The sequence below is a fragment of the Callithrix jacchus genome, chromosome 19 (assembly GCF_049354715.1).
Source record: "Callithrix jacchus isolate 240 chromosome 19, calJac240_pri, whole genome shotgun sequence".
Taxonomy (NCBI): domain Eukaryota; kingdom Metazoa; phylum Chordata; class Mammalia; order Primates; family Cebidae; genus Callithrix; species Callithrix jacchus.
The window spans coordinates 52,435,600-52,453,359 of NC_133520.1; the positions used below are offsets into that span (position 1 = coordinate 52,435,600).

The 17,760-nt window shown below is 40.0% G+C and overlaps 1 protein-coding gene across 13 annotated transcripts in view; it reads left to right on the forward strand.

Moving 5' to 3' along the window:
* The window catches only part of SIPA1L2 (signal induced proliferation associated 1 like 2), a 233,577-nt gene that overhangs the window by 50,650 nt on the left and 165,167 nt on the right, over nucleotides 1-17,760 (forward strand). The gene's annotated exons all lie outside the window — the stretch shown is intronic.

A 17,760-nucleotide genomic window follows, 5' to 3' on the forward strand; every position in this document is an offset into this window, starting at 1 on the left:
AAAATACTCTTCTTTAGAAGAAATTTTAAGTCATTTAGAATAGCTGGGGTTGTTTTGTTTTTGTGAGTTGATATTTTGAGCCATCGTATTTTTCTCTTCAGTTTTCTGATTTGTGTGATTACAAGAGGATATCTTCCTATGAATCTGGAGCACTCAGGTTTTCTGTCTTTGGAGCCTGTTGAGAGGAGGCCAGGTGCCCTTCAACTGCCCTTTGCATTAGGACTCTTTAGTAATAACTGTGGTGATGACTGGCTTGTCTAGATAAAATGACATCTGGTAAAATATTAATAAATACATTATAATGGACAGCTGCTTCTGAGGATGTGGATGTGCGAAACCTACACATTCTATTTAATAATGTCTTTTTAATTGAGTTCCTGGACACAGAGAGAGGACCCACATGATCACTAAGAAAATATCAGAACCGTGGCAAAACTCACTGCCCAAACTGTATCACTGTGCAGAGACAGAGCTACCAAACAGGGCCTCAAGGAGGAACCGAGTCTTGTGCTTTGCTTTCATGCGGGATTTTTCTGAGTTAGCTGATGAAGCCAAGCTAAGTAAATACTATCTTCTTTGTGTGTTGGCCTTTTGTTTTGAAATATTCCAACACTATTCCCTCCATAGTTTTCTTTTTATTGCTGTTATTATTTTTACAGATTAGAGGTACACCTTTTCCAGTCTTGCTCGTCATTATTTTTCCTGCTTCAAGCTGTGAACTATTTAATTCAGTTCAGCAAGCATTTTTGGAGTGTTTGCAAGTCAGTAGCTGTGTTATTACCAAACCTGCATCTCTACTTTCTACGGTTGCTACAAGCCCTTGGATTTGCATGTTCGGTATCAGCACTCTTAGCAGCTTCTTTTCTGTTTGCCTCCTTCGGTAGGTTTTTAGATGAAGAGAACTTTGTTATGGAGAACGAGTCTTCCAGGATTGGCCTTCGTCCTCCTTTGTTCTCTTTGTGTTGTTTCATTGTTGTGCTTCCTTGTTTACATGTGTACAGAGCTTCCAGTATCAAGCTGTTCTCTGGAGTAGGAAGTAGTTTTGGAGATGTAGAAACACAGGAAGGGAGAGGAGGAGAGAGAATATTAAAGAAGAAAATTATTCTCTTTTGATCAGTTTCCATTATGCATTAACCTTTGGTCTGTTCCTTTCCCTCGGTCCCCTTAGACAGACACTGCCCTCTTCATCTGTGCTTATATAATGAGATCTGAATTGTTCTGTGGTGATCCTGTGACCGTTACTATAGATGAGGTTGTAAATATCTTCTTTCACTGTGAGGAGAAAGGCACTCCGTTAGAAAAGAAGCGTTAAGCCTCCAAAAGAATATGTTCTGCTGTGTTTGTAGAACTGTCATCTTTGGTTCTAATGTATTACTGCTGAGAAACTTGATAGAAGTTGTGTTTACTTGAATACAGCAAATTACCTAAATGGATAAGTAAAGGTTATTCACTTTTATTACATGTCACATGGTTTCACTGTATTTCCCCAAATTGTACATTCATTACAGAAGTTAGCTTTGTGTTTCTACTTTTAGGTATATGAAATCAAGATCTCTACCCCAATTGAGTAGATATGTAATGGTTTAAATCTGAACACTGTGAAGTAAGGGGGCTTAAATGAAATATCTGCGTACTACTTAGTGAATGTTTGATATACATCAGCTGCAGCACTTCCTTTCTCCCCCATATATGGCAACATAGTTATATAACCTCCCACTGATGGAGTTATTTCTTCTCTTCCAGAAGTGCTCAAGCCTATTGTAGACAAATCTCTACAAACTTATTTTTCTTTTCTTATTTTTCTTCTGTCTGGTTGACCCAATTCATCACAGCCTTTTTATCTAGCGTTTTATATGAGTAGTCGTTTAAGTATGATTTAAAAAGTTCATCTGATAATGGGTTCTCTCCTTTTGTAGGGGCCAAGGGAAAAGGTTCACTGAAAATCACGGACAAAAGGCAGATTAAGGGGAGGAAATACAAATTCATTTAATCACAGTTTTATATGACGTGGAAGCCTCAAGAGTGAAGACCCAAAGATACAGGAGAAACTGTCCATTTCTATGCTTAGGTTCAACAAAGTATGCATAGCTGTGTAGAAACATGATTGGACTAAGGATATGATTGAATGCTGAGAGACGGAATGGGGAGTCCTGCAGCAAGGCCTGTCTGTTTGGAGTCTTCCTTGCCTCTCTGAGCATGCACTCCTTCCTTCTGGTCATGGTGCAGGACTCTCTAGCATGGGTGTCTTATGATCTACAGTCAAACATGGTAGGTCAGATAAGTTCTTTATGGCCAGTTTTTATACAGAAAGCAGAAGAGAGTTAATGTGTTTAGGTTTTATGGCTAGCTGTGGGCAAAAGGAATTCTAGTTTCTATAACCTATCTTGAGGAAGAGGGGTTCTAGATTCTGTGGCTCGCTTCAAAGGTGAATGAGAGACCAGAGACAAGAGGGCAGAGGGAGCCGCATTTGAGGCCTTTCTTTTGGTGTATCATTTTCTGAGCCCCAGCATCTTTCAGTGTTAGAAAATAGCGATAGTACTATTAGCCAAGTTATCAATTTGAGGCATATTTACCTTTCATGCACACCTGTAGTCATTTGAGTGAATTTAGATTTTAGTTTATCATGGTTGCTTTTAGTACCTGTCAATAAATAGAGAATATTATTAATTTTCACATGTACAATTTATTCTCTTCTCTGTTTATTGATTTAATGACTACTATTCCAGGTTTATAATAGAATTCCCCAGTCTTAAACTGCTTATGGTATTGAAACAGTGTTAAGTTAGAGCTTTATTCAACCTACACAGAGAATGGAGGACACCATAGTTTGCATTGTGCTCCATTTGACCACGGATGGCTTTGGGCTGGATCACTATTCAACTCTTAAGATAACAAATATAAGCTACTACTTTAATGAGAGGTATTTTCTCATTTTTAATGTTTTGCTTGTTTGCAAGCACATGGTAAAAGCAAACTAGTAAGTGATGGAAAAACATGTATCAGCTATGTATGCTAAATTTTATGCTCTGGTTTTTTTGTTTTTTTTTTTTCCTGGATAGGCATCCTTGTGGCAATGCTTCCTGACTTACATCTTTTCTGCAAATAAAATTGTCCCTGCTTCCCATACTAAAATGATACCATTATTTGTAATGTTTTCCAAATCGTGTGGAAGAGGTGAGTGTTCACCAGGCAATATCGTGACTTTTCACTCCTCCACCCTTTACCTTGGCATGTTGGAAGAATAACTATTTGAGTGTGAAAACAAGAGCCAGCAGGACAAGAAGCTGAAAAAATAAATGGGAGATACTGCCAGTGGCCTGGTTGCCTTGGCTAGAAATTTTGCACTTTGTGGTCATTGTGGAGTAGTTAAAGCTTTTTAGCTTTAATTTAGCAGGGATATATTGGTTTCCAAGCAGCCTTCCTTATGGATCTTGTTTGTGGGAAATACTGAAAGAGCCACAGAATTTTCAACCTCATGGAGGCTATCCCAGTAATTACAGTAACTTATAAGAATTAATGTAAAAAATTAAGGGAAGCCTTATACACTGTTGGGGGAAGTACAAATTAGTTCATCCACTGTGGAAAGCAGTTTGGAGATTTCTCAAAGAACTTAGAACTACCATTCGATCCAGCAGTTCCATGACTGCGTATATAACCAAAGGAAAATAGATCACATACCAACAACATGCACTTATATATTTATCACTATGCTGTTCACAATAGCAAAGACATGGAATCAGCCTAGCTGCCCATCAGTGGTGGATTAAATAATGAACATTTGGTGCATATGCACTATGGAATACTATGCATCCATGAAACGCATTAAATCATGTTCTTTATAGCAACATGGATCGAGCTGGAGACCTTAATCCTAAACAAATTAATACAGGAATAGAAAACTAAATATTAAATGTTCTCATTTATAAGTGGAGGATAAATATTGAGCACCTACGGATGTAAACATGGGAACAGTGGATACTGTGGACTACTAGAGGGAGGAAGGAAGGAAGAAATGGGATAAAACACTATCTCTTGGTACTGTGTTCACTGTCTGGGTGCAGTATACCTATGTAACGAATCTGCACCTGTACCCCCTTATCTAAAATAAAAGTTGAAAAAAAATTATGGAAAAAGCATAGACAGTGAATTAATTGTTATATCATCAGCAGCAAATGTTTCTTGAATGCAAGAAGCTTGCCTGCTTACATTTCACCAACTGTTTATTATTATGCATAAGGCTTCTGCCCATTAGGAATTCACAGTTGAAGGTACAGACATATCTATCAAGAAGTTACATAAGAGACGGACTGAAAAATGTTCCAGCCAAAGGTACAAATAGTATTCTAAATTAGTAGTAGAGAGGAAGAGATACTTTCAATCTAGGAAGTTTTTCTTTAACAGTTTTTCCTTTGGAAATGTCTGAGAAAGTTTTGTGGGGAATAAGAAGCTTTTAGGCACAAAGCATGCTGCTTATTTTGATTCATGGGAATATCTTGATAGAAGGAACAGAGGCAGGAACCTTTAGGACATACTCATTTGGGAAAGGCCAATTAATGTATATTCTGTCAGGTAGGGAGGTGGAGTTACGAAGGTACTTGGGCCATATTATAGAATTATTTGAAAGTTCTTTTGAGATTTAAGTTATGCATAGTATAGTTTTGAATAGATCTGTCTGTGTGAGCTGTTGGTTATCAGTGAAAAAAATCCAACTTAAAGTAACTTAAGCAAAAAAAAAAAAAAAAGGAAAGATATAGTTCAAGTAACTGGGATGTCTAGGGGTGGCATACTTCAGGCATTGTTGGATTCAGGGGCTCACACATTGTCAGAAGGCCTCTTTCCTTCCTCTCTCTCTCTGTCCTGGCTCTGCCTTTCCTGTGTTGAGCTCTACATAAAAGCCCTTTCTCTGTGATCTGTGAGACAGTGGCCAGCAGCTGCAGCCCACTCACTCCTAGCTTAGTTCCTTTGTCAGAACTGAACTTCTTAAGATCCCGACATCATCCGAGTGAAGACTGTAGATGACCTTGCCATGGTCTGCATATGTCCCTGAACTAGTGTCACTGAGCTAAAGGGAATGGTGTGCCCAGAGCAGCCCAGGGGACAGCATTCCATCAAGGGCAGGGATGGTTTCTTACAAGATCCGGAATGGAATGTGGGAAAGGGACACAAGGCAGACAGAAACTTTAGCTGCCATGGTTGCAGCACAAGAGGGAAGGTAAGAGAAGACTGGAGCTGTTAGCCCAGGTTGGGAACGTGGGTGGAGGCTGCAGACTCTATCCTCTGCATGTTGAGTTATATAGGTGCTATGGGTTATTCATGCGGCAGTTGGCTGTTAGGGCACAAAGGAGAGGGATAAGGTAAGCGTTGTAGCGTAAGAACTGATTGATTGATGATAAAGTTAATGAAGGGAACCAAATATTTTATCTTGAAATATACTATTTCAAGATGGCTATTCACTGGGCTTGAAATACAAGAGTAACTGAAAAGCTGTCTTTTGTAGGGGAGATTTGCATCTGGAGGGGATCTGCATTAATGCAGCCAGGCTTTCTCCAAGGCACTCCCTTGGCCTGATCTAGGAAAGATTAACTGAGAGTCTGACACCTGTAAAGGTCTGAAAAAAAATTTACCATCTATTTTCTCCGAGGGCTGCTACCTGTGTGAGGTTTCATCTGCCTAATGAGGCCATCTTTGCTAGCCTGGACTCCTCCCCTTCTCATACCTGTCCTGTCACCATAACTTGAGGTACCGTGATAACCTGGTTTTGGCCATGCTGCTGTCAGGCATTTTAACCAGAGTGATTCCATCTTGAACAGGGGCTGGGTAAAATGAGGCTGACACCTACTGGGCTGCACTCCCAGGAGGGTTAGACATTCTTAGTCACAGGATGAGACAGTAGGACAGGACAGCACAAGATTTAGGTCACAAAGATCTTGTTGATAAAACAGGTTGTGGTAAAGAAGGTGCCAAAACCCACCAAAACTGAGATGGTGACAAAAGTGACCTCTGGTCATCTTCATTGCTCATTATATGCTAATTACAATGCATCAGCATGCTAAAAGATACTCCCTCCAGCACCATGGCACTTTACACATGCCATGGGAACATCAGGAAGTTACCCTATGTAGTGGAACTATACTGCAGTGATCTCTTGAATTGCTTGCCCCTTTCCTGGAAAACTCATGAATAATCTACCCGTCTTTAGCATATAATCAAGAAATAACTATGAATATACTCAGTTCAGCAGCCCATGCCACTGCTCTGCCTGTGGAGTAGCCATTTTTTAATTCTTTACTTCCTTAATAAATGTGCTTTCACTTTATGAATTCAGCTCGAATTCTTTCTTGTGTGAGATCCAGGAACCCTCTTCTGGGGTCTGGATCGGTATCCCTTCTTCAAGCCCCCATTCTTTCCGAAACCTCAGAAAAAGCTCAACCCATCTGGCCATTTCTTTGAGTTCTTTTATTTTATAAGACTTCTGTTCACATTAATACGTTTGCCTTTTCTCTTATTAATCTGCCTTTAGTGGATTTTCATTAAAGCTTTGGAGAATGAAGAGGAAATTTTCCCTTGGCTCCTACAATAGGCATGGAATAAGTAAGCTCATTGAGGGGAGGATCAGAGATTAGATTGGATTGCACGAAATTGCTGCTTTGTTTAGGTCAAAAATAGAGAAACATTGGTATTACATATAGTTCAGCATATTCTTTGGGATTCCCTTATGGGAATGACTGTGTTCTTTCTTTCAACAGACGCTTGCTTATCCTATACATTCTGCCCTGCTTCCCTCCTCCTTTCTTCTTCTCGCTTGGAAAATATGTACTGGGTGCTTTGGAAGTACGGAGCATGTGCTTAGTGCTGGGTATGTGGTCCTGAACTGGACTTTGCTGGTGTCTAGGTCTAGACCGGAATGTTTTGGGGCCAATAGCAAACTCTGAGGCGTGGTGGTGTGGGGCTGCAAAACAAACACAAAGAAAAAGTAGCCTTTTTTTGATGCTGGCTTTCCCCAAATACTAGCAAGTCCATCGTAACTGTAAGTGGAGAAACAGAGCTGGACAGAATATTTTTGTTCATCTCAGTGGAAAGAACATGTTTGCCTTCACTTTCTCAGAACTTTGTTTTGCTGGGAAAACAGCTGATGAACCTACTGGTAAGAACAAAGAGCCAGACCTCTGTGTGTCTGCAACTCTGGTTTTCACACAGTGTCCTGTTGAAGTGCGAGGAGCCTCCTCTCAGTGATACACCAGGGAACAGGGGAGAACCTTCCTCCCTCACACATGGCATCACGGCTCCTGGCCCCAAGTTGTGTTGCTTGAGAAGATTGTGTTGCTGAAAGTTCATTTCTTTTTTTCCTGTCTAAAGCCAAAACAAGATAAAATACAATAGCCAGTTGCCTCATATAAACCACCTGCTCCATAGGAAATGAAGTAAAACTCCAGTTCCTATTGCTACTTGAAGAATTTGTGGTTTCCTTTCCTGTCAGTAAACAAAAGCAGTTAAAAGAGTGGAGCATTAATTGTTTACAGGATGTTTGCTGTATCAAAGGGAAGGAGCAGTGCCTTTTACAGACTGTTCATTGTGTTGGGGAAATTACAGCATAAAGGGTCTCTCCTAGAGAAGAGACATGAAGCACAAGATACTTAGTCACAAAACACAGACTCTTTCATTAACGGGACTTTAAAAGACTTATTTTGTAAACCAAAGTTGAAGCCTTTGTAATATATTAGCATAAAGAATATAGATGAGAATAGAAAGCTTCCTTAGAGGAAAAAAAAGGATCTCAAAATTTTGAAAAATATCGATGCTTCAGAGGCTTTGGATTTTTTAAATTGTATAATATCATGCTTTTATTTTTTTAAGAAACATTTATCTTTTATAGTTCAGTAATGCGTTTTACCTAGGCTTCCACAGGTTGCTTTTCAGTACAGCATACTTTGGAGGTGTTCTTGTTTCCAGACAACTGCAATAAACAGACGTTTCAGTGTAGCAGGTCACACAGACTTTTTTGTTTTTCAAGCTGTATAAAAGTTACAGTTACACTGTACTGGAGTTCCTTAGGTATGCTATAGCATTATGTTTAAAAAATGTGCAAACCTTAATTCAAAAACACTTTTTGCTAAAAAATGCAAATGATTATCTGAGCCTTCAGCAAGTCAAATCATTTGTGGGTGGAGAATCTTGCCTCAGTGTTGATGACTGTTGATTGATTGGGGTGGCTGAAGTTGGGCTGGCTATGGCAATTTCCTAAAATAAGACAACAGTGAAGTTTGCCACATCAGTTGGGTCTTCTTTCATGAAAGACATTATGTTGTTTCTTTTCCTTTTTTTTTTTTTAAGATAGAGTTTCACTCTTGTTGCCCAGGCTGGAGTGCAATGGCGTGATCTCAGCTCATTGCAGCCTTCGCCTCGCCTCCCAGATTCAAGTGATTCTCCTGCCTCAGCTGCCCAAGTAGCTGGTGCTATAGTCATGTGGCAACATGCCTGGCTAATTTTTTTGTATTTTTAGTAGACAGAGTTTTGCCCTATTGGCTCAGGTGGTCTCAAATGCCTGACCTCAGGCAATCCACCTGCCGTGGCCTCCCAAAGTGCTGGGATTACAGGCATGAGCCACTGCACCCAGCCTATATATTAGATTTTTAAACTCAGAACTGTCTGTATTGGCTATGAAAATTGTCAGTGTGAGAATTTCTTCCCCCACCCTAACCCTAACTGCTGCACGTAATCTTATATTCAGCCACAATTGAGGGACTGCTAGTAATTTTTCATCTATGTGCTTCATAAAAATGGAGACAGATTGAAAAAGGAGGGCTATCTAAAACTAAGGCTAATCATAGCCTTCTTGGTAGGTGACTTTGTAGTTTATCTCCTCTCTAAATGAAAGGGATGCTGTTAATGCTATGCTGGGTTAACAGGTGTAAACTGGGAGTGTCTCTGGGGTGCCCTCCTCCTTGGGGTCTGTCTTGTCTTTTGTAGGAAGCAGTGCTGGATCTTGCCAGCATTTAGAGAGCCACGCTGTCTTCATATACCTATGTTCGTATAGTTTTGTTTGAAGTGTATACTCCATTTTGTTGCATTTTGAGTCTATGCAGTGTCAGGTCGGAGGGTGAGCACTTTGCTGTAGTTGAGTTTGCAGAAATTCTTACATTGATTATTTTAAAAAAGAACGTGTTGAATCACGATCTTAGGAGTCCAGCCAACTTGAGTTCACATCCTGCACTTGCTGATGCACCTGGGGCAAATAACCAGTCTCTTGAGTGCTAGTTTCCTGAACCAGGGAGGCAGAAAAGGCCAATTGTTGTTATTTTCTTTTAACGTGGTGGTGAGGTTGGAAATAAGTGCTTTAGTAGAGTGTCTAGTACACAGCGCTGCATACCTAATACTGACCATTGCCATTACTGTTAAGAGAAGATACAGTTCAGTAGACTTTACTACCAAAATAGATACCTGGAGTTCTCAACATTTTTAGTTTTAGGATTCCTTTGACGTTCTCAAAAATTATTGGAGTCCCAAGGAGCTTTTGATTATGTGGCTTATCTCTGTTGATGTTTACCATACAGAATTAAAACTGAGAAGTTTTAAAAATATTAATTTAAAATGATGGTAATAACCCCTTTGTATTTTATTATAGATAGCACTTTATAAAAATATTTTTTTCAAAACAAAAATTAATGAGCAGCGTAATATTGCTGTATACTTTTGCAAATTTCATTAATGTGTGGCTGAAGAGAAGACAGCTGGATTGTCTTACCTGCTTCTGCATTCAATCTCTTGTGCTATAGTACGTTCCTCAGCCTCTGGAAAACTCCATTTTACTTTGGGGAGAGATGAAGAGTGGAAAAGATAAATAGTGCCTTGGTATCAACATGAAAATGGTTTTGACCTTGTGGACCCCCCGGGGATTCCTCAGATCACGTGTTGAAACTGCTGACCAAGAGTTGTCCTGGGGTCTGAATGGGTCTCTTATTTTGGAGGTTTTTGCCCGGGCTGTGTGAGCAGGAGCCTGCTGCTCTTCCCCACTCAGGTAAGCCTGCAAGCAAGGCATCCTCACTTCAGAGAGGCATGTTGTTGATTTTTAAATTAGGTTTTTCGTGTTCCATTAATCTTTTTTAAAGATTGTTTCAGTTTCCCTGGGATGATAGAGTGTATGTTTTTATTTTGTCACTCCGCCACAGCACACATGGGTGAGCATTGTTTAAAGAAAGCTCATTTGAATTTTGGAGTTGCCTAGTTTTAAAGCTTCTGGATGGAGGCTTCAAAAGGAGTCACTAACAAGTTCCTGTGAGCATCCTTCAATGCATTTAAAAGGATCTGCTTTTTATAATTGGTTTGTTTGTTATCTCCGTGGAGCATCTCTTATATTAGAGGCATAACACTGGAGCGTGCTGGTGGATCAAGAGCTGCCAAAGGCTTCTTTCTCCGTATAGGATGTGCCCTGGACCCGCTGAGGGTGGCCGTTGTGAGGAAGATGATCCAGGGAGAGGTGCGGTGAAGTCCAGCCTGCTCCGCCCGGGGCCGAGGGTACTGTTACCTAAACCCCTTCCTTGGCTGCTCTCTTACTTGTGTGTGTTCACAAATACTGCATTTCCTTTAGCAGCAGGAAATAAGGTGGGCTTGTGAAGGAGCCCCGGCAGAAGTAACCACCCCCAGGACATTTGTCCTCCAGACTTGGATTGTCAAACATGGATTCTTATCCTTTCCTCTTAGTCTGTGTCTACCCAACTTACACACAGGCACGTGGCACATGTATGTACCCACACACATGGTTTTCAGGTTACACACTTCCTGACCTTATACCCCGAAGCCCTTGAGTGCCATAGAGATATTTGCTAGGGTAACATGTTCAGTTGTCAACTTCAGATAGCTTCATATCGATTCCTTACACAGAATCTATTGTTTGTATGCCAGTTTTACCGTTTGCCTGAAAATGTCATTTGCAGTGTCATTCCCCCTCCATATACCGTCCCTCTAGGGTCAGGCGTTGCATTTAGTTGCCATATCCTTTGATCAATCTTTATTTCCACAGCCTTTGTCTTTTATGAGTGTTGGTGCATTTTGAGGTCTGTGGCCTGGGAGCTTGCCTTTAAAAATGATTTGAGGATAAGCATTTAAACTGTGGCAAAATACCACTGGAGGAGGGCTGGATATCCACCAGGTGTTTCTTATAAATACATACGTACAAACGTGTTGAATGGTGAAATTGTGAAAGTCCTTACAAGAGGTGGGATGGAGGAGACAACAGTAGAGGTAGACTCTTTGCCTGAAAAGACCGTGTTCCCTCTTAATGGGAATCAAGAGACTTGGCGGAAGTACTAATGAAAATAATTGAGACTGAGTAAATTCTGATATGGAAATAAAACTAGAGGGAGGTAATTAACATTTTCAGCACAGGAAATGGGAGGTGCTTCCCACCTGGGTTTAAGGAAAGAAAAACTAAAAGAACCAAAGCAATTGAACTTCATTCATACTTTTTATCAACAGATATGTTGTATGGATTTGTGATGTCCCCTTTAATTAGGGTCCCATTGTAACCCATGTTAAAATAGCACTTGAAATGAATTTTCAACTGAGAAAAAAGCCTGCCTGGTACACAACAGCTTTTTCAAGGAAGTACAGCTTTACTTTCCTCTGTGCTCTTAAAGACATCATCTGGATCCACATCAAAAGCAACTCAAACAATAAAAACATAAATAAAATTAAATTTTAAAATAAGAGAGAATACCTGGAGTTGGGCTAACAGACTGGGGGAAAATTAGATCTGGAACTCATTTCATATGCAGAAATAAAGGAAAAAAGTATTAAATGTAAATTTAAAACTAAAATATGGAAAGTAATCTTTATAATTGTGGAGTGGGGAAGTTTTAGCAGTGACTTACAAGCGTACCTTGTTTAAAATCTACAAATTGTGTGATAGTATCAGAACTGAGGAGACAGCATGCTTGTTTAATTACCAGCTTGTTGTCTCTCCTTTGTAGATGATTTTACCATTTGATGCCCTCTTTTCCCCATTGGCGAAGTTAGGATTTATTCACTTAACCATCTTAAAGGCTTAGAAACTTGTTTATCAGGGGATTAGGAGACTTGTTCTGTGGGAGAAGTCAAAATTATTATCATGAGAAATGACTGAGACAAGTTTGGGCTTAGCTCCAAATTCCTGTCCTTACAGAGACGGATAGAATTTTCCAAGATAGCTGGCACTGTAGTGTTATAGTGGTCAGTGTTTCAGCTTTGAGATTTCTGGTAAGAATTTCTAACTCCTTAGGTATTTTCTTATCAGAAAGGTGCTGTTTTGATGCCTGGACTATTTTGTTCCTCCTCTTTGCTTTTACCTTTACCTTCCGCCTTTCACCCTTTGGGAATCAAGATAAGTATTGGAGGGATGGTCCTAGGCTTCTTTTTGATCCTGCACCTTTTAATTTTATGGTCAGTTTCGTAAGGCCAGTAGAATTGTAGACTTGAATGGATCTTTAGAGGGTCCATAATTTATCTTCATCTATTTATTTATTTATTTGCTTTGAGCTGGAGTCTTCCTCTGTTGCACAGGATAGAATGCAGTGGCACCACCTCAACTCACTGCAACCTCTGCCTCCTGGGTTCAAGTAATTCCTCTGCCTCAGCCCCCCAAGTAGCTGGGACTGCAGGCGTGTGCCACCATGCCCAGCTAATTTTTGTATTTTTAATAGAGATGGGGTTTTACTATCTTGGCTAGGCTGATCTGGAACTCCTGACCTCAGGTGATCCGCTTGCCTTGGCTTCCCAAAGTGCTGGGATTACAGGTGTGAGCCACCGTGCCTGGCCTTCATCTACTTTTAAAATGTTCTCAGGTTGAGTTTCCCATTGTCCTGCCAACGTTTCTGAACAAACATTGTAGTTGCTAGATCTCTACAGGGGGAACAGCAGCATCCTTTGCCTGCTTACAGTGGATGGGTGCCATCTCTTGCCAGGATCGGGATGTCAAGAGCGAGTCAGTGGTGCTGGTGCTTGACTCTTCACTCGGGTGTTTCACCATTGGGAAGTGCAGTCGCCTATATATGAAATGTTTAGATGATTTCATATCTCTTCCTAAGTTCCATTTTTTTGCTGCTTCCATTTTTTTTTTTGGCTGAAATTACAGTTTCAGGGTGGGTAAACACAAACACTTTCCAGATTATGTTTTGAAACATTTTACTTCATATTGCACTATCAGCCAAATTTAGAAAGATGTAGCCACCTCAGGCAGATGGTCTTAAAATCTGAAGACCTCAGGGGAAGGAGACTGTGGGCTTCCTGAGAGTGATTTAGTACAGTAAATATTTACTGGATAATTTCTCTAAGTGCCATACTCTGTTAGCTGCTGGGGGAAACAAGACGATGAAAAGGTAGCCCTTCCCCAAGAAGAGATTATAATCTAAAGGGAAAGAAGCAAATATACACAAATAGCTCTGATAAAAGGTTCAGTTGCTGTAATTACGGAGTACTGGGGGCATACTAGTGAGCTGAGATGACCGTGGATCTTTTTGATCTCCAGGGCACCTGGCACGTTGTAGGCACTCACTACACACATTTGGGTGGATAAATGAACACATGTAGACATGTGCATTTTGGTGTACTTTATTCAGAGTAAAAAAGATGTGTATAAAGAGATAATGTGTTAGATTTGGGTATGGCTTCATAGGGTTTGAGGATTTGACGAGGTCACCAAGGGCCCGAGGCAAGCTGAGCGGAAATCTAGCCCATGGGCCACTTCTTGTCTTCTTGTACGCAAGACAACTCTGCCTGTTTCTTAGCCTCCTCTTCCCAAGGCTTGGAACTCGCTCTTTTTTTCTCTAGCACCTGAACCCATTGTACAGAGAAAATAAGATTTGGTCCTTAATTAAGGAGGTCTTTGAGAGTGAAAAAAACTGTTCTCTTGCTGTCGCACCACGACAGTCAACAAAGAAGCCATGACCACGTTTGGTGGTTTTGCCCCCACAGACCAAGCAAGCAATTACTGCAGCTGACACCAGCTGGCTGTCTTCTAATTCACTTCAGCTCTGATACAATTTACCTGGAGATAGTGTCAGATCCCATGGGTTGAGGCCCAGTCTCAGGACTCTCCCTCCTTTCTCTGCCCCTTCATATGCCAGTCTCAAGCTCCAGGTGAATTTACCTGTGCTTCTGATCGACTACATTGGGGTTTCCACAACCCGCTCCTTGGATATGATTAATTAGCTAGAGCGGCCCACGGAACTCAGGGAACCTCTTACGTATACTGGTTTATTATAAAGGATTTTACATATTTCTTCTACAGATGAGGAGATGCATATAGGGCAAGGTAAGGGGAAAGGGACCCAGCTTCCATGCGCTTTACAGGCATTCCACCCTCCAGGAACCTCCGTGTGTTCAGCTGTCTGGAAGCTTCCTGAACCCTGTCCTTTTGGGCTTTTATAGAAGCTTAATTACATAGGCATTATTGATTAAACCATTGGTCATTGGTGATCAAATTAACTTTCAGACCCTCTCTCCTCTCTGGAGGCTGGGAGATGGGGCAGAAAGTCCCAACCCTTTGTTCATGCCTTGGTCCTTCAGGTAACCAGCCCCGTCCTAGAGTAATTTCAGGGCTGTCATCCATCAGTTCACTCATTAGCATACAAAAATATGTCACTGGAAATTTTAAGGATTTTAGGAGTTATATACCAGGAAATGGGGTCGAAGTTCAAATATATATTTTATACTATCACAGTCTAATACGCTGGTTTCTAGTGGGCTGATTCATGCCAACCAGACTCAAAAGAAACTCCTTTATAACTTGGAATTTTTTTTTATTGGCAAGGTAAGGATATGCTTTACTTAGTAATTTGAAATTTCTTTATTTTCCTTCCCTTTTTCCAATATCTCTTCTTCTTATTGTTATGTTATAGCTAGTTGAATAAATTACAATTGATTATATTACTAATAAGGTTTCCCAGAATGTAATGCTGATCAACTTGATCACATAAGACACCCTTTATGACTGAATGTGACGGATGCCTTCCCTCATTTGCAGTGTATTTTCAGGCCATTTTCTCTTCTGTTGAATAATTATTATTGCAGCTTTATTTGCTTACACTATGTGACAGGCAGTATTATAGTACTTTACCTTTCTCATTTAATCTTTCAGTGTGCTTTGAAATAGGTATCCCCATTTAAAAGATAAGGCTCAGGAAGGCTCTGATTTGCCTAAGGGGCATATAGCTAATTTATAATGGAGCAAACTACCAGATCTCTGTGGTAGTGCCCCAAGGGTAGTGACTTCAGGAGGGGGCCAAGTCACCCCTTTAGTAGTCGTATTTTATAGATAATGTAGGAATGTGGTCTTATTTTGCTTCTGCAGCCAGTTAGGAGAAGAACCAAAAAGAAGCATCTGTACAATTATATGGTTATCATCTATATATTCATATATTGTTCATGCAGAAAGATAAGCATATTGATATTGTGCAAAACCAAATAGAATCCTCATAAGACTTCAAGAATGTGTACTAGAGTAATATGAAAGAACTACTGCATATTCTTACACTCAAATGAAATAATCGACCCATTCATAGCCTAAAGCCCTGCTTGAAATAATCACACTTCTCAAAATACACTGACCCCTGAGTGTTGTGAACGTTGGATTCTTTTTTGTTTTGCCAGATCTTCAGCTTAAGTGGGGATTAAATGGTTAAGATATGTGAAAGAAGTGTGAAATGTGAAAGTCATGATATTAGGGATTATCCCTACAAATGTTTAAAATGTAATGTCATGCCTTGTACAAGCCTGCTACAGTGTTATTATTTGGAAAGCATTTATAGTACCATATTATAAAGACATAATTTTGTATATTCCCTTAGCAAAAGCTGCTAATACCACTCTCAGTTCATGGATCTGAAATCCAGCAGGGCTTTTCCACATGCCACGTTGTGATTTTACAAGTTAAGTCTCAGTATGTATGGTTTGTTTTCTTTCCTTTGTTTGTTTGCTTTTATTAAACATTTCTCTTTGGAGGAAATATCAGTGGAAAGCTTCATAAAGGAAGAATTCAGTGAGGAACAATGGATAGTGTTAAGGTTTTGATTCTTTAATGAGATAACTGTTTTTCCTCAATGAAAGCACTTTCCGAGGTAATGAACAATGTGTCTGATAGGGGCTGCAAGGCTGAGACTCTATCTCAAAACAAAAGAAAACAAAACAAACCAAAAAAGCTTTGTTGTTTTGAACAGTGGTCTAAGCCCTAGCTGTCCACCTTAGAAACTTAAAACTGAATTAAAAACTGAATTTCCAACATCTATATTTTCCTAAACTTCCCCAGGCAATTCTTAAAAGCTATGAAGAGTTGAGAACTTCAGTGTGAGGGAAACTTGAAAGAGCCATAGTCAGTAATTATTATAGTGTAATCATCACCTTCATGCGTATTTCAGTGGGAGGGTAAAAGTTCTCTTAAGCCTGACAGTGTGTACTATAGGACCATCCCATCTTGAGGGCCCTTTCATACTCAGACATTCCTTCTGCCTCATACATTTCTGTGGTCTAGGAAGTCACAGAATATTGGATCATTGTGTCCCTTTCATACCTTAAGGCACACACAATAGAAATAAAGCCTCTGCAGTCACCCATTTTAAAAGTTTGTTTATTTAGAGAGAGAAAGGAATAGAGAATCTATATGTGCAGTAAATTGTGGTAATTTTTTATATTGATTTTCCTACTAAGAAATGGTAACGCATTCTAAGTTCAGATTCAATTCTTGGTACTAATAATTGGGTTTATTGAGTCCTTCCTGTTCTGAGTCTTGCTGTAAGCCTTTTGCAGGTGTTCTTTCTTTTGTTAATTAGTATGAAGCAGCTCAGGTTGCTGTCTTTCCTGCTCTGTGGATGCAGCACCCAGAGGCACAGAGATGCCTCAGGGACTTGTCCAGGTGGCAGTCAGTAGTGGAGCAGGCACTTTGGCCTGAAGGAGATTCTAGTGTGAGGCTTTTCGTCATAACTCTATGTTGACACCCGTGTATTTGCAGAAAACTATTCTGGCAAATGAGCTTGGTGGAAACAGTTTGATTTAATGAAAACACCTGAAAGAAACTTAATTTGAGAGTTAGACAACAACCTGTGCCATCCAAGGTGTCAGATTATTAACTTGATGTGACATTGGGCAAGCTACTTCACCTATCTAAGGTTTTTATCCAAATTCATCGAGATGATGCTTGTTGATCTAGCCATTTTCTTTTATTTGAAAAATCAACTAAACTCTGTTGGTAAGACACTTATCATTTTTATCTTTAAATTTCATTTAGTGTACTTACTTATTTACCAATTTATTTACTTTAAGTCCCAGGATACATGCACAGAATGTGCAGATTTGTTACATAGGTATATATGTGCCATGGTGGTTTGTTGCACCTATCAACCTATCATCTAGGTTTTAACCCCCTGAGCATTAGCTATTTGTCCTGAGGCTCTCCCTCTTCTCGCCTCCCACTCCCCAAAAGGCCCCGGTGTGTGTTGTTCCCCTCCCTACGTCCATGTGTTCTCTTTGTTCAAGTCCCACTTATGAGTGAGAACATGTGTACACTTGCTATTTATTACTTCTCCCATCTGTATTAATATATATTTATTAATGCTTCTGGGAGAAGAGTAATACCTCTCCCAGGAGTATTATTTATTACATCTCCCATCCTGTCCCCACAATACAAACTCAGGGTAAGAATCTCTTTTCAAATAAATATATTGAGAAAAGGAAAAGTAAATGCTCAGTTAAAATTGGGGATTAAGGAGTGTTAACATTTAGCTTTTAACTTTTCAC